Below are 23,789 nucleotides of genomic sequence, written 5' to 3' on the forward strand. Positions count from 1 at the left end.
TCGATGAATTTGTAATATCGTAATAACTGTTATGAAACGTTTTCTCATACATCAAACAGTAAAAACATTCTGTCTTATAAACCTGAATAACATTTTAAAAGAAAAAAAACGAAAGGTGAGAAAACCAGACTCTATTTTGAAATTAGTACCAGTTGTTGTTCAAACTCGTAACGCGACTTGTAACTGTTTCACAATTTATGTCAATCTGTGACACTTTTAATGAAGATTGTACTTGGAGTAGTTGGAACTGTGGAAAACCATAAAAAGGTCATAGGAAAAGAGAAAGTGACGTTTCAATAATTTAGCGAACGATAAAATTAAAATATAAAATCAGAACTAAGAAACGGAATTGAGCAATAGAAAAATAACCAAAGCATAATATGAAATGTTTTATAGAGAATTTGAAAAATTATCAAACAACATCGATTATCTGAATAATTCGCTCAAAAATACGAGTTTCGCTGCTTAAGTTTCGATATACGGCAACACCGTTGCGAATATGTCAAATCTGTCATTACTAAGTTTGACATTTGACATTTGACAGCAGCGTGTCGATAAACTCGCTTCGATTTTCGGTGATGAAGCAACATTTTGAACTACCGCGACTTTCCGAATTCAATCGTCGAAAGGTTGTTGGTATTGAGCTGGAAAACATCGATGCTGTACCTAACCTGATATTGCAAGATCCTCTTTTAATATACCGCGAGACTGAGACTGTTTACCATCACTTCTCGACCTTTTCGAAAAGAGGAATACCATTCATACACTCTAGTTTCGAGGAGACGAAAATTTTGGGTCAATAACATCTCTTTTTGGATCAAGGTTAGATACTTTAAGTCTTGTTCTGAATCTTCAGTCACTTCTCGCGTTTCTCTGAGCTCTGGTTGGACAGAACAGACTAGATCATGTTCAGCGCGCTAGCCTCTTCTCGCTGATTCTTGAATGTTCAGGGCACTAGCCTCTTCTCGTTGATTCTAACATGTTTAGCGCACTAGCCTCTTCTCACTGATTCTAGTCTTTCTAGCCTCTTCTCGCTGATTCTTGAATGTTCAGGGCACTAGCCTCTTCTCGTTGATTCTAACATCTTTAGCGCACTAGCCTCTTCTCACTGATTCTAGTCTTTCTAGCCTCTTCTCGCTGATTCTTGGATGTTCAGGGCACTAGCCTCTTCTCGTTGATTCTAACATCTTTAGCGCACTAGCCTCTTCTCATTGATTTTAGTCTTTTTAGCCTCTTCTCGCTGATTCAAGTCTTTCTAACCTCTTTCCGCTGATTCCAGCATATTTTAACATGTTTAGCGCACTAGCCTCTTCTTACTGATTTTGGTCTTTTTAGCCTCTTTCCACTAATTCCACCATGTTTAGCGCACTAGCCTCATATCACCGATTTTTGTCTTTTTAGCCTCTTCTCGCTGATTCTGGCATATTCAGCACACTAGCCTCATATCACTTATTCTAGCATGTTTAGCGCAATAGCCTCATATCATTGATTCTAACATGTTTAGCGCACTAGCCTCTTCTCACTGATTTTGGTCTTTTTAGCCTCTTTCCACTAATTCCAGCATGTTTAGCGCACTAGCCTCATATCACTGATTTTGGTCTTTTTAGCCTCTTCTCGCTGATTCTAGTCTTTTTAGCCTCTCCTTGCTGATTCTGGCATATTCAGCGCACTACCCTCATATCACTGATTCTAGCATGTTTAGCGCAATAGCCTCATATCATTGATTCTAACATGTTTAGCGCACTAGCCTCTTCTCACCGATTTTGGTCTTTTTAGCCTCTTCTCGCGTTTTTATGAGCTCTTGCTAGACAGAGTAGAGTGACTCGTGATTGCAGGGGTGTCGCCTCAGTCGCTTTTTTGCTAACGATTGTCGAATATTTTGTGATTATTAAGAAAAGGTACAGGTGATGAGTGTCGTGTGAATTGAATACCAAGTACTCCAGATTTAACTCCAACTGATTCTCTTCTGTAAGGAGGCATTTTGAGTATGTAGAAAATGTTTTGCAACTTCAGATATTCTACGGAAAAAGATAAATATTGTGTTGGACGTCATTAAATAAATAAAACTTTCACGTAACGAATCTTCTTGAAAATACTTTTAGTATATAAATATGGGATTTAATCGTTTACCGTGTTAATTTCGTTGATATTATCAAAAATGCGATTTTGATGGATCATTATCACATATATTAAAAAATAACCGTACGAAAATACTGAAAAATCTAACGGGACTTGGATGCGGCGCTAAAAATTTTTGTAAATCAATAAATTTGATCGGTAATCCACCTGCTCTCGAACTCCGGACACTCGGTGGTGGTAAACCCCACTACTACTCGGTACTTCTTGTACGCGGTACTCGCGAAGACGAAAAGAAGCAGTTCGTCGTACCGTCCAGCATTTCTGTTGTGGTCGTGACCGTGAAAGGAAGGCCAAGGACATTCGGGCCCAGTGTCAGTGTCATCTCATCGCCATCTCGCTTCACGATCTTCACAAACTACTTCTCGTAGGTTGTATTATCGCGGAAAAGGTAGTTGTCGATATTGAGCAGCTCTTTCCTGAAGGTAGGTCAGTTCTTATAATATTTTTTTTATTCGGGACCTCGTCCTTTACATCCTTATTTATTTCTCTTATTTGTTTTTAAAGATACGATTTTATTTATTTAATTTTGTCGTTGTTAATCAGTTTTTGATGGAGGATTGGGATTTTTGGCTCTAAACTTATGGAATTATTGTAATATATTTGAATTTATATATGGAGTGGCGTCGAAAAATTTTGATAGTTTATTAAAAACATTCTATTGAGGAATATAAATGATTCAAAATATTGAATAATTGTCTTAGACGTAGAACGAATTTTGGGGGCGAATTGAAAACGTTCAAAAATATTTAAAAAATAAAGTAAATTACTTGAAAACATTTTTTTAAATTTTTTTTAATTTTTATCTCTACTCAAGACCGACAATTTCGAAAATATGGTTTTCGTGAAAAAAATTATTTATAATTATGTTTAATCAATTTTTTGAAACAGAGTTTGAAATATATGGAAAATATTTTAATTATTATGCAGTAGTTATGAAAATTTCAATTTTATCGGAATTAATAGTATATAGAATAGTAAAAATATCTAAAAATGCTGAAAATTATAAAAATCATCAAATCATTTGATATTCGTGACTTATAAGTCATTTTTGAGAATCCTACGGAGAAAAATGTTGATAAAAACGATTTTAAATATTAAATATTCATTTTTTTGTATGTGGAACGAATTGTTGTGTGAAAAAACCCTTTTAAAATATCTGAAAAATACAGAAAATTATTGAAAAACATTTTTTCAACATTTTTTTGAATAGTAACTTCCACTCAAGATTTTATAATTCAGAAGTAATTTTAGGAAAATATTATCTCAATAAAAAATGATTTATAATTATATTTATTCAATTTTTAAAAACAGAGATTGAAATATATAAAAAATAATTAAAATATTTCAATTATTATGCAGTAATTATGAAAATTCCAATTTTACTGAAATTAATATTGTAAAAATATCTAAAAATGCTGAAAATTATAAAAATTATCAAATCTTTTAAGATTCGTGACTTCTAAGTCGTTTTTGAGAATCCTACGAAGAAAAATATTGATAAAAACGATTTTAAATATTAAATATTCATCTTTTTGTATGTATAACGAATTTTCGTGTAGAAAACCCGTTTGAAAATGTCTAAAAAATAAACAAAATTATCGAAAAACATTTTCTTAATATTTTTTCTTTAAAGTAACTTCCACTCAAGATTTTGTAATTCACAATTAATTTTAGGAAAATTAGGTATTAATAAAAAATGATTTATAATTATATTTTTCAAATTTTTGGAAACAGAGTTTGAAATAATAAAAAATAATTAAAATATTTCAATTATTACGCAGTAATTATGAAAATGTCAAGTTTATCGGAATTAATATTGTAAAAATGAAGAAAATTATAAAAATTATCAAATCTTTTAATATTCGTGACTTACAAATTATTTTTGAGAATCCTACGAAGAAAAATTTTGATAAAAATTAATTAAAATATTGAGTATTCAATTTTTTGAACATGAAATGGTTTGAGATGTAAAAAAATGTTCAAAATTATCAAAAAATGAATTGAATTGTTCAAAATCATTTAATTTATTTCTAGTGATAATAAGTTCCATGTAAACCTAGTAATTTAGATGTAATATTTTAAAAATATAGCATATGCAGAGATAATTGTGTATATAGAGTTTTTAGAAATGAACAGAGTTTGAAATATTTGAACAAATTTAAAAAATATCCTAAAATTATCGAAAAATATAAAAAATTGTTAAAAATTATCAAAATAATTGAACCATTCTATCACGTTGACCAATAATTTAGTTTTGAAATTCTGACGTCTGGAAATTTTGAAAAAAATTATTTAAAATCTTTAAAACACAATTGGAACGAATTTAAGCGCGAGATTTTTTTTAAATACCAAAAATATATAAAAAAGAGTTTGAAATATATGGAAAAATTCAAAAAATATCCCAAAATTATCGAAAAATATAAAAAATTGTTAAAAACTATCAAAATAATTGAACCATTCTATCACGTTGACCAATAACTTATTTTTGAAAATCTAACGTCAGGAAATTTTGAAAAAAATGATTTAAAAACCTTAAAAATCAACTTTTTGTACATGGAACGAATTCAAACACTTATTTCATCATTTCTTCACTTCAAATACATCAATTTTTGACAAAATATCAAAAAATTTCGTTGTAATTATATCTATTTATAAACAATGAATGCAACCTTCTAATATCCGATATTAAATAAATACGTAATTAAATTTTTTGTTATAGAAAAAAATATCCGCAAATGTCATTTCTTGTTTTACTTGTTTAGAAATATACCAGTTTCTACATCTTCCAATATTATCCAAGAATCACAAACCAGTTTAATTTCAATCGAATCGCACAAAAATTCCAAAACTTTCTTAAGTATTTTCAAGAAGAATCGTTCCATGAAGGTTGTATATACGAGGACTGGCTATTAAATAACGAGACTGCTCGCCTAGAGGGCGCCATAGACAAGAGACACAAATTCTCTATGTCGTGAGCGTGTTTTTGAGTATTTTAAGCGCTTCAGTAAATGCCGAGAAAGCATTTAAACCGATAACATTCGTCAAAAAAACCATTACAATCATTTAAATGATTTTCTATACTCACTCTAACGTTTTAGTGGTGGGATTGTGGCAAAATTTGACACCAAACTCTACTAATATATTTCCAATATATTCGAATATCTATATATTTATCATTAGACAATTAATTAGATACTAATGTCGAGATTTGAATGTTGTTGTTTCTTTTAAAGAGTCCCCACAAGCTCAACTGTCCTCTTTCAATGAACTATCTTTCACTTTTCTCAAATATTTCATCTCTGTAGCGTGTACTTTACATTTTTGTTGCGTGCTGATTTAGCACCCAATTAAGATTGCTTCCATATCATTTCTATTACAGTTTACCTTAAGTCTCTGAAGACGGTAATTTAGTTATCGAAACGGGCGTCAGGTAATGAAATTGTGAATGTTGAAGTTCGCTAAAAATTTGAAAAATTCCGACTTACTTTTGTCGTGTTTCTATTTCTGAATTGAAATGTAGAATAATTTTTATAAAACACTTTTTCGTAATCAGTCTCGTTATTTAATAACCAGACCTCGTATATAAATTAATTCATGCAACGCCCAATGGAAATGTTTATAGAATGTAATAAATGAATTACATAACCTTAAACTAATCTCTCTTCGGATTAGAAACTACACGCACAAATATCGATTTTATCAAAAAAAAAAATAATTAAAAATAGTTCTGGATCTATTCTTTATTGTATGCATTAAATTTACGGTACACGATCCTAATGGGGACCTACATCATAGATGATTGATTCCGGGTGTTCTTTGAAGACTTGAGTCCCATCAAGGGATCAAATCACGTACTTTATTTGTATCGATGTGATTCTAACGATCTTATAGAAAATTATAACCTTTCATGAGATTTTTCAGTGTTTAAGATTAACATTTAGATGTCTCGATATTCAGGCGTTCGTTTTGATGTTTTAATACAACGAATATGGTCAACCATCATTTATTCACCTTCAATTATAAATAAATGATCAAATCTTTTGATATTAGTGACTTATAAGTTATTTTTGAGAATCCTACAAAGAAAAATTTTGATAAAAATTAATTAAAATATTAAATCTTCAACTTTTTGTATGTATAACGAATTTTCGTGTAGAAAAACCGTTTGAAAATGTCAAAAAAATACAGAAAATTATCGAAAAACATTTTTTTAAATTTTTTTTTTCTTTAAAGTAACTTCCACTCAAGATTTTATAATTCGAAAGTAATTTTAGGAAAATATTGGCTCAATAAAAAATGATTTATAATTATATTTTTCAAAATTTTTGGAACCAGGGTTTGAAATAATAAAAAATAATTAAAATATTTCATTTATTACGCAGTAATTATGAAAATTTCAAGTTTATCGGAATTAATATTGTAAAAATGTGTAAAAATGATGAAAATTATAAAAATTATCAAATCTTTTAAGATTCGTGACTTATAAGTCATTTTTGAGAATCCCACGAAGAAAAATTTTGATAAAAATTAATTACAATATTAAATCTGCAACTTTTAGTATGTATAACGAATTTTCGTTTAGAAAACCCGTTTCAAAATGTCTAAAAAATACACAAAATTATCGAAAAACATTTTTTTTTAATATTTTTTCTTTAAAGTAACTTTCACTCAAGATTTTATAATTCGAAAGTAATTTTAGGAAAATATTGGCTCAATAAAAAATGATTTATAATTATATTTATTCAATTTTTGGAAACAGAGTTTGAAATATGTGAATAATAATAAAAATATTTTAATTATTATGCAGTAATTATAAAAATTCCAATTTTATCGGAATTAATATTGTAAAAATATTTAAAAATGCTGTAAATTATAAAAATTATGAAATTCGTGACTCATAAGTAATTTTTGAGAATCCTACGAAGAAAAATTTTGATAAAAATTAATCAAAATATTAAATATTCAACTTTTTGTATGTATAACGAATTTTCTTGTAGAAAAACCGTTTGAAAATGTCAAAAAAATACAGAAAATTATCGAAAAACATTTTTTTAAATTTTTTTTTCTTTAAAGTAACTTCCACTCAAGATTTTATAATTCGAAAGTAATTTTAGGAAAATATTGGCTCAATAAAAAATGATTTATAATTATATTTATTCAATTTTTGGAAACAGAGTTTGAAATATGTGAATAATAATAAAAATATTTTAATTATTATGCAGTAATTATAAAAATTCCAATTTTATCGAAATTAATATTGTAAAAATATTTAAAAATGCTGTAAATTATATAAATTATGAAATTCGTGACCCATAAGTAATTTTTGAGAATCCTACGAAGAAAAATTTTGATAAAAATTAATCAAAATATTAAATATTCAACTTTTTGTATGTATAACGAATTTTCTTGTAGAAACACCGTTTGAAAATGTCAAAAAAATACAGAAAATTATCGAAAAACATTTTTTAAAATTTTTTTTTTCTTTAAAGTAACTTCCACTCAAGATTTTATAATTCGAAAGTAATTTTAGGAAAATATTGGCTCAATAAAAAATGATTTATAATTATATTTATTCAATTTTTGAAAACAGAGTTTGAAATATGTGAATAATAATAAAAATATTTTAATTATTATGCAGTAATTATAAAAATTCCAATTTTATCGGAATTAATATTGTAAAAATATTTAAAAATGCTGTAAATTATAAAAATTATGAAATTCGTGACCCATAAGTAATTTTTGAGAATCCTACGAAGAAAAATTTTGATAAAAATTAATCAAAATATTAAATATTCAACTTTTTGTATGTATAACGAATTTTCTTGTAGAAACACCGTTTGAAAATGTCAAAAAAATACAGAAAATTATCGAAAAACATTTTTTAAAATTTTTTTTTTCTTTAAAGTAACTTCCACTCAAGATTTTATAATTCGAAAGTAATTTTAGGAAAATATTGGCTCAATAAAAAATGATTTATAATTATATTTATTCAATTTTTGAAAACAGAGTTTGAAATATGTGAATAATAATAAAAATATTTTAATTATTATGCAGTAATTATAAAAATTCCAATTTTATCGGAATTAATATTGTAAAAATATTTAAAAATGCTGTAAATTATAAAAATTATGAAATTCGTGACCCATAAGTAATTTTTGAGAATCCTACGAAGAAAAATTTTGATAAAAATTGATCAAAATATTAAATATTCAACTTTTTGTATGTATAACGAATTTTCGTGTAGAAAAACCGTTTGAAAATGTCTAAAAAATACAGAAAATTATCGAAAAACATTTTTTTTAATTTTTTTTTCTTTAAAGTAACTTCCACTCAAGATTTTGTAATTCACAATCAATTTTAGGAAAATTAGGTATTAATAAAAAATGTTTTATAATTATATTTTTCAAATTTTTAGAAACAGAGTTTGAAATATATAAAAAATAATTAAAATATTTTAATTATTAAGCAGTAATTATGAAAATTTCAATTTTATCGGAATTAATATTGTAAAAATGTGTAAAAATGATGAAAATTATAAAAATTATTAAATCTTTTAATATTCGTGACCTATAAATCATTTTTGAAAATTAATAAAAATAATTTAAAATATTAAATATTAAATTTTTTATATATATAACGAATTTCCGTGTAAAAAAACCGTTTGAAGATATCTAAAAAATACAGAAAATTATCGAAAAACATTTTTCTCAATTTTTTTCAATATTAAAAGTTTTGTCATAATAATTTCCAAGACAGATACAATATCTTGTGTGTAAATTAACTCACCCCCACCCCGATACGAACGTATCTTCTCGGTTCACCAAATTTTTGTTTTAAATTAATATGACTGTGAAGAATCATAACCTTAATTTCATTGTATGCATTAAGATTCACGGTACACGATCCTAATGGCGACTCACATCATAGATTATTGACCCCTTTGGACATTTGAGTCCCATCAAGGGCTTTGTACTTGAGCTGAAGAGTGACAGATAATTGCAAAAAACGAAATAAATGATGTTTCATCTACGTTTTGGTAGAAAATTTGGTTTGTTTTATTTCGCTGACAGATTTGAGTAAAACTGGATGTCTAGAAATGCAATTGATCGATTTGAGAAATGAATTTTTGTGGGGTGAGCTGAAAATCAAGGGAAAATAGATGGAAGTGCCCAAATAGGTTACTTAGAACTTTGTCCTAGCATTAATTTTCGATAATTTGAAAAAATGACGATTGAAATTTTAATCAAATATTATGAGTAACAGTATTGGTCGGCGACGACGAAATTTCGGGAAAAAAAACACCGAAATCAAATTGAAATCTTATGAAGTAAGTTACCGATCGAATTTAACCGAGTGAAACATTTCTAATACCACATTTTTTATAACGGATCCACTTAATTGGTCCTAAAATATTTTACGGCGTTTTATTAAGGAAACGAGCGATACATCGCTGGAAAATTACTATGGTCAACTATATAAATCAAAAAAAACAAAAAAGTTTTCGGTGTCGTTGCCACTAACTGTCATCGTTTGTTTTCATCTTTTTATCAAAGATTTAATCTCTCGCGCTACTTACAAGAGACAAAGTTCACAACAACAATGAGAAATATAGTAAAAATAGATTATAGTCCATTCATCTCAGTATTTAATTCGGTCGTAGTTTTAAAAAATGCTCTAGGTCTCGATAAAGACTGGAAAGAATTAGAAAAATGAGAAATGCTATTGAAAGTTTCATGTTAAAGATAAAAATCTTCATTGTCGACTGGTAAATATACGAGGAAAGTTCAAGAAGTACCTGATACGACGAAGAAAACACTGCACGCTTTTTCCAACGATGTTCAATGAGTTTTCGTTGTTGGAAAATCTTCGACCACAACAGAAAATAATCCTACGGGGTAAATTTGACGAATAGGGTAGCAATTCAAACTTAAATTCATTAATTTTGAGCTGGTGCATTGTCTTGATGTAACGGCACCATCTTCTCAGCCAAAACTGGTAGTTTTTGTTTGATTTTTTCGCTCAAACGTTGTATTAAGTTCATTCCAATATAATCAATGGAGAACGCTTCCTTTTGCACGCGTAGCGTCTGCACGGAGCGATCGGAGGTTGAAAAAAAACCGCCACTCGTAAATTTTAACATAAAACAATTTTTAAACGCGAATAACTCGAAAACTAAGAAGAATTCGTAAAAATCTGCCCGAACAAAAAATGTAGAGCTTAAAATTTTGTACAAAAAAGATCTTAAGTCATTTTTTCGCTGGAGCTACTATTCCTGAGTGAATCTCCCATCAGTTCGCGAATTCCTTGGCCCCCTTCATCATTACGGCCATAATTAAACTTTCGATACCATTCACGTACAATATCGTCCCTCATGAAGTTTTTCCAATACACACGACTTATTTTCCGATGGATTTCTGTAGTACTATGATCTTCAGCTGTAGAAAACATGTTTATGTGGTTGTAGCACAACGCCGACTGACGCCTGAATGTCAATAATGACGGAATGTGTAGTGCGAGAGCTTCGCAGTCTTCTACAACGCATGAACGCTTTCTTTTACATGCGGAGCGTCTGTACGGAGCGATCGGAGGTTGAAAAAAAACCACCTCTCGTAAATTTCAACATAAAAAAATTTTTAAACGCGAATAACTCAAAAACTAAGAAGAATTCGTAAAAATCTGCCCGAACAAAAAATGTAGAGCACAAAATTTTCTACAAAAAATATCCCTAGTCATTTTTTCATTAGAGCTACTATTTCTAAGTAAATCTTCCATCAGCTCGCGAATTCCTTGTCTCCCTTCATCATTACGGCCATATTTAAACTTTCAACGCCTTTCAAGCACAATACAATCACCCATGAAATTCTCCCCATACACACGACAAATTCTCCGCTGGATTTCTGCAGTACTATGATCTTTAGCCTGTAGAAAACATGTTTACGTGGCTGTAGCACAACGCCGTCTGACACCTGAATGTCAATAATGGCGGAATGTGTAGTGCGAGAACTTCGAAATCTTCTATAATGCATGAACGCTTTCTTTTGCATGCGTAGCGTCTGCACGGAGCAATCGGAGGTTGAAAAAAAACCGCCACTAGTAAATTTTAACATAAAACAATTTTTAAACGCGAATAACTCGAAAACTAAGAAGAATTCGAAAAAAATTGTCCTAACAAAAAATGTAGTGCGTAAAATTTTCTACAAAAAATATCTTCAGTCATTTTTTCGTTGGAGCTACTATTCCTGAGTAAATTTTTTCCATTTTTCCATTTAGATTGAGGCACCTCATAAACTTTCGATTTGAACGCATTCTTCAGGTATAGAAACATTAACCACGCATTTTATTCTTCATCTGCGCGAACAAGAAGGAATCGTTGGGTACCAAGCAAGAATTGAAAATCGGATAATGCATCAAATCGATGTTTAAATCGTTTTTGTTCGAATCGATTTGTCACGGCTCGATTTGTCGCGGTGGAGAATGAGTTTTTGGTATCGCTGATTTAGTCGAAAACTTCTGGTAAACATTCATTCAATCGATTGGCAACCATTCGATTCGAAGCGCGAATAACTTTCGTAGGATTCGGCACTAATCGACTCGAGCTTTTTCAAACGATTTTCTCGTTAGGCAAACAAATCTTTTTAGCAGCATGCAATATCGAATGTTGAACTAATGCGTTGGTATACCTCAATCTCATGGTATGTCACATGACGATCTTTTGGGTTGAAAAACGAAGAGAAGTTGCGGTACTAAAACATCTGCTTGTGTAACTAATCGATTATCTCGATTAATTCCTAACGATACACCCTATATACTAAAACGTAAATTACGTAAGCCATCCGAGGTCGTATTAAAACCCTGTTTAATGATTTTAATCTCGGTCACTATCTCTTGGTACTTATACATAAGAGTTTGCGAGTACCGTACAGTACAGACATAGGTCCGTTGGTTTTTACTAAATAATTACATACTGGCCTGTCGTGTCCCGTCCATAGATAAAACGACGATTTATTAACGACCGATTGTCGAACATGAAGATGAATTTTTATCAATTTAACGCCCATTACGTGGGAAAACAATCGCCCCATCGATTGTAATATTAATTCGGCAAATAAATTGATAGATGGTGCTTGAAAAGTTGTTTAACCCTTTGATTATTTGATTATCTAACAAGTTCAACTACACACTTTTTGTACAAAAAAATGAGTTAAAACTCGCATTTTGACACACGGATAATATTCGTATGATAAGTTTTTATAAAACGATCATTTTATTAGCAAAAGATCGAGACATTTGTCATATCTGTGGGCAAGCTTCTCAAATTTAAATTTTAATATGTAACAAACCTTGAAACTTTTTAAAATTCCGTAAACAAAGCAGTAATAGTGAATCTGCGGTTTATTTTAGCACAACGCCGACTGACGCCTGAATCTCACGCACGGAGCGATCGGAGGTTGAAAAAAAAAACGCCAGTCGTAAATTTTAACATAAAACAATTTTTAAACGCGAATAACTCGAAAACTAAGAAGAATTCGAAAAAAAGTGTCTGAACAAAAAATGTAGAGCACAAAATTTTCTACAAAAAAGATCTGCGGTCATTTTTTTATTAGAGCTACTATTTCCGAGAAAATCTCCCATCAGCTCGCGAATTCCTTGTCCCCCTTCATCATTACGGCCATATTTAAACTTTCGATACCATTCACGTACAATATCGTCCTTCATGAAGTTTTCTCCATACACATGACTCATTCTCCGATGGATTTTTGCAGTACTATGACCTTCAGCCTGTAGAAAACATGTTTACGTGGCAGTAGCACAACGCCGACTGACGCCTGAATGTCAATAATGACGGAATGTGTAGTGCGAGAGCTTCGCAGTCTTCTACAATGCATGAACGCTTTCTTTTGCACGCGTAGCGTCTGCACGGAGCGATCGGAGGTTGAAAAAAAACCGCCACTCGTACATTTTAACATAAAACAATTTTTAAACGCGAATAACTCGAAAACTAAGAATAATTCGAAAAAAACTGCTCGAACAAAAAATGTAGAGCGTAAAATTTTCTACAAAAAAGATCTTCAGTCATTTTTTCGTTGGAGTTACTATTCCTGAGTAAATCTCCCATCAGTTCGCGAATTCCTTGGCCCCCTTCATCATTACGGCCCTATTTAAGCTTTCGACGCCTTTCAAGCACAATACAATCACTCATGAAGATTTCCACATAAACACGTCAAATTCTCCAATGGATTTCTGCAGTACTATGACTTTTAGACTGTAGAAAACATGTTTACGTGGCAGTAGCACAACGCCGACTGACGCCTGATTGTCAATAATGACGGAATGTGTAGTGCGAGAGCTTCGCAGTCTTCTACAATGCATGAACGCTTTCTTTTGCCCGCGTAGCGTCTGCACGGAGCGATCGGAGGTTGAAAAAAAAACCGCCACTCGTAAATTTTAACATAATACAATTTTTAAACGCGAATAACTCGAAAACTAAGAAGAATTCGAAAAAAAGTGTCTGAACAAAAAATGTAGAGCGTAAAATTTTCTACAAAAAAGATCTACAGTCATTTTTTCATTAGAGCTACTATTCCTGAGTAAATCTCACATCTGCGAATTGAAGTACACATGGAAACTGCTCTAACTTTTGGAAAACCACTTCGTTTCAAAAAAATCATAATACATCATGATGGTTATGATCTCTATTTTGTACTAGCATAATTTTCGACTCGGGAAATTTCCGAAAATCTCCTAAACGAAGAGGATTTTTGGCCACATAAGCACCTGGAGTCGAATTTAACTTTATGAATGACAATCCAAGGTCGCGAATTATCAGAATCGTCGCAAGATTACATTGCAAAAGACGGTTATGGAGTGACCAGTATACAATCCTGACCTAAATCCGATAGTTCATCCATCTGTCGAGCTAAAAAGAAGAATTTGAACCACCACAAACCACCACTCAAAGTTTACGTGTCTTGGTAGCTGATTTCACAGACTTTGCTTCTCCAACAGAAAGAATCTGGATGAATTGACGTTGAGACACCTCTGCATGTCGAATACGTCTTGTAGATACTGTTCTAAGCGGGATTGCGTCGGATAGCTCAGAAATATCGATACAACAAAATCAGATCATCGATCTTTCTCCTTTGCTTTAAGCCATCGTTGTTTTTGATCAACTATAGATTTGGTCAACTTTAGACCGTCTATAAATTGAATTGGTCTACTTCTACAGTACCGTGGACAACTCAAAATATTCAGAATAGCCCCAGTAGGAGAATTTTCGTTTTATTTTTAATCGGAAGAAGTTAACAGCATCATTGAATGAATCCCGATGATGTTGCCGAATGAAATTGGTAAATCCTTGGATTAGATCCTCGAAAACTGTTGATTAGAAGTAGCTACTGAGTTGCTTCGACTGTTGAGTTGCTTTACTACGAAAATAGATAATTTTCTCCATCAGTTTCGTTGAAAATAAGAATTAACATTTCAATTAGCCGAAGGTTGAAGCACCCAATAAACAAACATACATGCATCAGTCATTGACATCGAGGAACTGTTGTTTTCAAATTAGCATGTGTGCGAACCAAAATCCGTTTGTCGAGAAAAGAATTCTCGCTACATAATTTATGCGGTGAATATTCATTTCATTACGTTTTTAATTATCACGTACAACGATTCAATTTTCTCAATGTTATTAACGATGGCCGACAACTTAGCTTCACACCAACAACGAAACGTCTTGTTTCCATTTCATCTCTAGGTCTTCATTTTCCCTTTTGATCCAACAAATCTCTTTTTTTAGTGACCAGTTGTGGTAAATTCGACCAAACAGCAACGACGTAACCTTTTGGTATCGTAAATTCATCCGGGGAAATCGCTAAAAGACATTTTCGGTCGAATAATGAACGATGTTACGTACACGCCCCTCAATAAATACGAAAAATGACGTACGAGATATTATGATGTTTAAAAAGAGTTATTACCGATTGTTTTCCAGAAATAAGTCGCGTGATTGATCTGTTGAAGCGTAAAATCTAAAGAAATTTCCTACTCAAACTTCGGTAGTTTATAGAATCGCGTTGTGTTTTTATTTGATAATTAGACGTGTTTTAATACCTTCTGTAAGTATTTCCAATGAATAATTTATGATAATTTTCTTCGGAATGTCTCTTTATGGCGAATAGTTTGCAGTTTACACTGCTTGGATCTCGGTTGATGTAAAATTTTGATTAGACTCAAAATACGCAGTCATCATGAATTAATAACGCCCTAGGGACACAAACATTAAAAAGTATGTTCCAAACAAAACCAAGAACAATCTACGAATAGTAAAAGGAGTTTTATCGAGGTACTGTCACCTCATAGGACTCCTGAAGACGCTAGACCTAGCGACGTGCAGGTTTTGTAGCACAGAGGACTAAACAAGCTCCAAGCACAATCTTCCGAAGCGCGAAACACGAAGAAACTACACTTGGGGGCGTATGAAATAGAAGACGAAGATCTATGGCAATTGGAACCACCACACATTCTAGATTTTTTAAGATAACTTGTAAAAACTGGATTCCTAACTATCGCTGCAAAGAATGGAGAGGTTCATCATCAATTCTGTTAACAAACGGTTTGGTTAACAAACAGAACTGTAGATACAAATCCTCACTCAGTATCTTGGTGTTTATTTATTGAAGAAACAGTTGGTGGTGGGGTTTATCCAGCTCCAACAAGAGCTCCATGCCATTTGCACCTACAGTTATCCAAGGTTTTACCCAATATCTGGATTGGAAGATTTGGATCGATGGAATGACCGCCTAGATCTCCAGATTTGACTCCCTTATTTGATTGTTTAAAATCTAAAGCATATATAGATAAACCAGACATCAACCAGAACGAACGCTGATCTGCAGCTCATATACAAAATAATTTTTTCTGATGAAACGTTTAACAAACAGAACTGGAGATATTGGAATAGATAAAATCCTCACTGGATGCTTGAAGCTTAAACTCAATATCTTGGCTCTTATTTGTTGAAGGGACAGTTAATGGTGAGGTTTATCCAGCTCAAACAAGAGCCTCAACCAATTTTGAACCTACAGTTATCCAAGGTTTTACCCAATAGCTGGATTGGAAGATTTGGATCGATGGAATGACCGCCTAGATCTCCAGATTTGACTCCTTTATTCAATTAATTGAAATCTAAAGTATATTTCGATGAACCAGAAAGAATTGGTGATTTAAATTTAGTTGAATTAACTGAAGGAATCAACAAAATAATTCCTGAGGTCAGACAAAATTCCAAAATCGCCTCGGTTATCTAGCACCAAAATCAAAAAACTTTCTATTGCTGAATAGAGGATCAAAATCCCTTTCCAACAAGGTACCACACGATCTTTTTTTATTTATAATTTTCGAGGATAATATTTCGATAGTTTGAATTGTGAATTTGAGTATAAAAACCGATCTGCTTGAGATGTTTTTCACATAACCTCAAAATTGAATTTATTCCATCGTATAAATGAACAATTAGTATTTCTACGAGCATTTTGTGTTTGAAGAGTGTCCATTATTACTAGCAAACTCATTAAATATGATCATCTTGATGAGTTTGTTAAGAAATAAACAAATTTCGTTGAAGTCGATGCCATATCATTAAGAAGCCTCGTAATGATTTTCTGACTATTACTAGGGACGAAATGAGGTAATAAATGACCAGGATGGTTTCTTGTAATTAAAATTTTGAAATTACAATAATTGAGTACATAATTGAAAAAAAAAACGTCAGTTTATAGTTTCGTTATTTGGTTACTACAAATAGTTACAAAATCTTTTTTTTTTCAATTTCTATTATCGGTGGAATGTCGAGGATTATAGGACTACAAATCTTCCTTGCGGAAATCTGTTTTATGTGGATATCGACAAGAAATTATCGATAAAAACAACTTTTTCAAAATTAAAATTACTGAAAACTATCGTTTTCTATTTATGAAATTCAACGGTGCCACCTAGTGGGAATAATTATGTATTCCACGATGTTTTTGACAAATTTCGATTGTTTATATTGATCCTCGGCTACGAGAAAAAATCATTGGGTGCCAAACAAGGACTGTACGCTGGATGAATCATCAATTCCATGTTTTGGCTGTTCAAAAACGTTTTTAATTGAACTGATTTGTGATAGTTCGCATTGTGGTGGTGAAGAATGACTCATCTGGTATTCCATAGAGTTTATTGACATTTTATAACCACACAGAACAATAAAAAGAGGTTTGGTTAGGCCAAAAACCGTGTATCATATGATTTTTTCCAAAAAGTATCTGGTAAATATTCTTTAGAAAAGAATTTCTCGAAAATAGACAAATTTTTGTGGTCTAGATGCTGAGGATAACCCCGAAATAAATCAACACACACCAAAATTCGAGTTATTGACCTTTTATAACCACACAGAACAATAAAAAGAGGTTTGGACAAGCCAAAAACCGTGTATCATATGATTTTTTCCAAAAAGTATCTGATAAATATTCTTTAGAAAAGAATTTCTCGAAAATAGACAAATTTTTGTGGTCTAGATGCTGAGGATCACCCCGAAATAAATCAACACACACCAAAATTCGAGTTATTGACCTTTTATAACCACACAGAACAATAAAAAGAGGTTTGGTTAGGCCAAAAACCGTGTATCATATGATTTTTTCCAAAAAGTATCTGATAAATATTCTTTAGAAAAGAATTTCTCGAAAATAGACAAATTTTTGTGGTCTAGATGATGAGGATCACCCCGAAATAAATCAACACACACCAAAATTCGAGTTATTGACCTTTTATAACCACACAGAACAATAAAAAGAGGTTTGGACAAGCCAAAAACCGTGTATCATATGATTTTTTCCAAAAAGTATCTGGTAAATATTCTTTAGAAAAGAATTTCTCGAAAATAGACAAATTTTTGTGGTCTAGATGCTGAGGATCACCCCGAAATAAATCAACACACACCAAAATTCGAGCTATTGACCTTTTATAACCACACAGAACAATAAAAAGAGGTTTGGACAAGCCAAAAACCGTGTATCATATGATTTTTTCCAAAAAGTATCTGGTAAATATTCTTTAGAAAAGAATTTCTCGAAAATAGACAAATTTTTGTGGTCTAGATGCTGAGGATCACCCCGAAATAAATCAACACACACCAAAATTCGAGTTATTGACCTTTTATAACCACACAGAACAATAAAAAGAGGTTTGGACAAGCCAAAAACCGTGTATCATATGATTTTTTCCAAAAAGTATCTGGTAAATATTCTTTAGAAAAGAATTTCTCGAAAATAGACAAATTTTTGTGGTCTAGATGCTGAGGATCACCCCGAAATAAATCAACACACACCAAAATTCGAGCTATTGACCTTTTATAACCACACAGAACAATAAAAAGAGGTTTGGACAAGCCAAAAACCGTGTATCATATGATTTTTTCTAAAAGTATCTGGTAAATATTCTTTAGAAAAGAATTTCTCGAAAATAGACAAATTTTTGTGGTCTAGATGCTGAGGATCACCCCGAAATAAATCAAAGCACACCAAAATTCGAGCTATTGACCTTTTATAACCACACAGAACAATAAAAAGAGGTTTGGACAAGCCAAAAACCGTGTATCATATGATTTTTTCCAAAAAGTATCTGGTAAATATTCTTTAGAAAAGAATTTCTCGAAAATAGACAAATTTTTGTGGTCTAGATGCTGAGGATCACCCCGAAATAAATCAAAGCACACCAAAATTCGAGCTATTGACCTTTTATAACCACACAGAACAATAAAAAGAGGTTTGGACAAGCCAAAAACCGTGTATCATATGATTTTTTCCAAAAAGTATCTGGTAAATATTCTTTAGAAAAGAATTTCTCGAAAATAGACAAATTTTTGTGGTCTAGATGCTGAGGATAACCCCGAAATAAATCAAAGCACACCAAAATTCGAGCTATTGACCTTTTATAACCACACAGAACAATAAAAAGAGGTTTGGACAAGCCAAAAACCGTGTATCATATGATTTTTTCCAAAAAGTATCTGGTAAATATTCTTTAGAAAAGAATTTCTCGAAAATAGACAAATTTTTGTGGTCTAGATGCTGAGGATCACCCCGAAATAAATCAAAGCAAACCAAAATTCGAGTTATTGACCTTTTATAACCACACAGAACAATAAAAAGAGGTTTGGACAAGCCAAAAACCGTGTATCATATGATTTTTTCCAAAAAGTATCTGATAAATATTCTTTAGAAAAGAATTTCTCGAAAATAGACAAATTTTTGTGGTCTAGATGCTGAGGATCACCCCGAAATAAATCAAAGCACACCAAAATTCGAGCTATTGACCTTTTATAACCACACAGAACAATAAAAAGAGGTTTGGACAAGCCAAAAACCGTGTATCATATGATTTTTTCCAAAAAGTATCTGATAAATATTCTTTAGAAAAGAATTTCTCGAAAATAGACAAATTTTTGTGGTCTAGATGCTGAGGATCACCCCGAAATAAATCAAAGCACACCAAAATTCGAGCTATTGACCTTTTATAACCACACAGAACAATAAAAAGAGGTTTGGACAAGCCAAAAACCGTGTATCATATGATTTTTTCCAAAAAGTATCTGGTAAATATTCTTTAGAAAAGAATTTCTCGAAAATAGACAAATTTTTGTGGTCTAGATGCTGAGGATCACCCCGAAATAAATCAAAGCACACCAAAATTCGAGCTATTGACCTTTTATAACCACACAGAACAATGAAAAGAGGTTTGGACAAGCCAAAAACCGTGTATCATATGATTTTTTCCAAAAAGTATCTGATAAATATTCTTTAGAAAAGAATTTCTCGAAAATAGACAAATTTTTGTGGTCTAGATGCTGAGGATCACCCCGAAATAAATCAAAGCACACCAAAATTCGAGCTATTGACCTTTTATAACCACACAGAACAATAAAAAGAGGTTTGGACAAGCCAAAAACCGTGTATCATATGATTTTTTCCAAAAAGTATCTGGTAAATATTCTTTAGAAAAGAATTTCTCGAAAATAGACAAATTTTTGTGGTCTAGATGCTGAGGATCACCCCGAAATAAATCAACACACACCAAAATTCGAGTTATTGACCTTTTATAACCACACAGAACAATAAAAAGAGGTTTGGACAAGCCAAAAACCGTGTATCATATGATTTTTTCCAAAAAGTATCTGGTAAATATTCTTTAGAAAAGAATTTCTCGAAAATAGACAAATTTTTGTGGTCTAGATGCTGAGGATCACCCCGAAATAAATCAACACACACCAAAATTCGAGTTATTGACCTTTTATAACCACACAGAACAATAAAAAGAGGTTTGGACAAGCCAAAAACCGTGTATCATATGATTTTTTCCAAAAAGTATCTGGTAAATATTCTTTAGAAAAGAATTTCTCGAAAATAGACAAATTTTTGTGGTCTAGATGCTGAGGATCACCCCGAAATAAATCAACACACACCAAAATTCGAGTTATTGACCTTTTATAACCACACAGAACAATAAAAAGAGGTTTGGACAAGCCAAAAACCGTGTATCATATGATTTTTTCCAAAAAGTATCTGATAAATATTCTTTAGAAAAGAATTTCTCGAAAATAGACAAATTTTTGTGGTCTAGATGCTGAGGATCACCCCGAAATAAATCAACACACACCAAAATTCGAGTTATTGACCTTTTATAACCACACAGAACAATAAAAAGAGGTTTGGACAAGCCAAAAACCGTGTATCATATGATTTTTTCCAAAAAGTATCTGGTAAATATTCTTTAGAAAAGAATTTCTCGAAAATAGACAAATTTTTGTGGTCTAGATGCTGAGGATCACCCCGAAATAAATCAACACACACCAAAATTCGAGTTATTGACCTTTTATAACCACACAGAACAATAAAAAGAGGTTTGGACAAGCCAAAAACCGTGTATCATATGATTTTTTCCAAAAAGTATCTGGTAAATATTCTTTAGAAAAGAATTTCTCGAAAATAGACAAATTTTTGTGGTCTAGATGCTGAGGATCACCCCGAAATAAATCAACACACACCAAAATTCGAGCTATTGACCTTTTATAACCACACAGAACAATAAAAAGAGGTTTGGACAAGCCAAAAACCGTGTATCATATGATTTTTTCTAAAAGTATCTGGTAAATATTCTTTAGAAAAGAATTTCTCGAAAATAGACAAATTTTTGTGGTCTAGATGCTGAGGATCACCCCGAAATAAATCAACACACACCAAAATTCGAGTTATTGACCTTTTATAACCACACAGAACAATAAAAAGAGGTTTGGACAAGCCAAAAACCGTGTATCATATGATTTTTTCCAAAAAGTATCTGGTAAATATTCTTTAGAAAAGAATTTCTCGAAAATAGACAAATTTTTGTGGTCTAGATGCTGAGGATCACCCCGAAATAAATCAACACACACCAAAATTCGAGTTATTGACCTTTTATAACCACACAGAACAATAAAAAGAGGTTTGGACAAGCCAAAAACCGTGTATCATATGATTTTTTCCAAAAAGTATCTGGTAAATATTCTTTAGAAAAGAATTTCTCGAAAATAGACAAATTTTTGTGGTCTAGATGCTGAGGATCACCCCGAAATAAATCAACACACACCAAAATTCGAGTTATTGACCTTTTATAACCACACAGAACAATAAAAAGAGGTTTGGACAAGCCAAAAACCGTGTATCATATGATTTTTTCTAAAAGTATCTGGTAAATATTCTTTAGAAAAGAATTTCTCGAAAATAGACAAATTTTTGTGGTCTAGATGCTGAGGATCACCCCGAAATAAATCAAAGCACACCAAAATTCGAGCTATTGACCTTTTATAACCACACAGAACAATAAAAAGAGGTTTGGACAAGCCAAAAACCGTGTATCATATGATTTTTTCCAAAAAGTATCTGGTAAATATTCTTTAGAAAAGAATTTCTCGAAAATAGACAAATTTTTGTGGTCTAGATGCTGAGGATAACCCCGAAATAAATCAAAGCACACCAAAATTCGAGCTATTGACCTTTTATAACCACACAGAACAATAAAAAGAGGTTTGGACAAGCCAAAAACCGTGTATCATATGATTTTTTCCAAAAAGTATCTGGTAAATATTCTTTAGAAAAGAATTTCTCGAAAATAGACAAATTTTTGTGGTCTAGATGCTGAGGATCACCCCGAAATAAATCAAAGCACACCAAAATTCGAGCTATTGACCTTTTATAACCACACAGAACAATAAAAAGAGGTTTGGACAAGCCAAAAACCGTGTATCATATGATTTTTTCCAAAAAGTATCTGGTAAATATTCTTTAGAAAAGAATTTCTCGAAAATAGACAAATTTTTGTGGTCTAGATGCTGAGGATCACCCCGAAATAAATCAAAGCACACCAAAATTCGAGCTATTGACCTTTTATAACCACACAGAACAATAAAAAGAGGTTTGGACAAGCCAAAAACCGTGTATCATATGATTTTTTCCAAAAAGTATCTGGTAAATATTCTTTAGAAAAGAATTTCTCGAAAATAGACAAATTTTTGTGGTCTAGATGCTGAGGATCACCCCGAAATAAATCAAAGCACACCAAAATTCGAGCTATTGACCTTTTATAACCACACAGAACAATAAAAAGAGGTTTGGACAAGCCAAAAACCGTGTATCATATGATTTTTTCCAAAAAGTATCTGATAAATATTCTTTAGAAAAGAATTTCTCGAAAATAGACAAATTTTTGTGGTCTAGATGCTGAGGATCACCCCGAAATAAATCAAAGCACACCAAAATTCGAGCTATTGACCTTTTATAACCACACAGAACAATAAAAAGAGGTTTGGACAAGCCAAAAACCGTGTATCATATGATTTTTTCCAAAAAGTATCTGATAAATATTCTTTAGAAAAGAATTTCTCGAAAATAGACAAATTTTTGTGGTCTAGATGCTGAGGATCACCCCGAAATAAATCAAAGCACACCAAAATTCGAGCTATTGACCTTTTATAACCACACAGAACAATAAAAAGAGGTTTGGACAAGCCAAAAACCGTGTATCATATGATTTTTTCCAAAAAGTATCTGATAAATATTCTTTAGAAAAGAATTTCTCGAAAATAGACAAATTTTTGTGGTCTAGATGCTGAGGATCACCCCGAAATAAATCAAAGCACACCAAAATTCGAGCTATTGACCTTTTATAACCACACAGAACAATAAAAAGAGGTTTGGACAAGCCAAAAACCGTGTATCATATGATTTTTTCCAAAAAGTATCTGATAAATATTCTTTAGAAAAGAATTTCTCGAAAATAGACAAATTTTTGTGGTCTAGATGCTGAGGATCACCCCGAAATAAATCAACACACACCAAAATTCGAGTTATTGACCTTTTATAACCACACAGAACAATAAAAAGAGGTTTGGACAAGCCAAAAACCGTGTATCATATGATTTTTTCCAAAAAGTATCTGGTAAATATTCTTTAGAAAAGAATTTCTCGAAAATAGACAAATTTTTGTGGTCTAGATGCTGAGGATCACCCCGAAATAAATCAACACACACCAAAATTCGAGTTATTGACCTTTTATAACCACACAGAACAATAAAAAGA

At 31.6% G+C, this 23,789-nt stretch overlaps 1 long non-coding RNA gene across 1 annotated transcript in view; it reads left to right on the forward strand.

Annotated features, from left to right (window-relative positions):
* The first annotated feature begins 2,461 nt into the window (after positions 1-2,461).
* LOC130447882 (uncharacterized) overlaps positions 2,462-23,789 on the forward strand; it is an 81,571-nt gene continuing 60,243 nt past the window's right edge. The window contains exon 1 of the long non-coding RNA XR_008910284.1: positions 2,462-2,561. This is a non-coding gene — a long non-coding RNA (uncharacterized LOC130447882). The remainder of the gene's footprint in view (positions 2,562-23,789) is intronic.

Source organism: Diorhabda sublineata, chromosome 8, assembly GCF_026230105.1.
Source record: "Diorhabda sublineata isolate icDioSubl1.1 chromosome 8, icDioSubl1.1, whole genome shotgun sequence".
Taxonomy (NCBI): Eukaryota; Metazoa; Arthropoda; class Insecta; order Coleoptera; family Chrysomelidae; genus Diorhabda; species Diorhabda sublineata.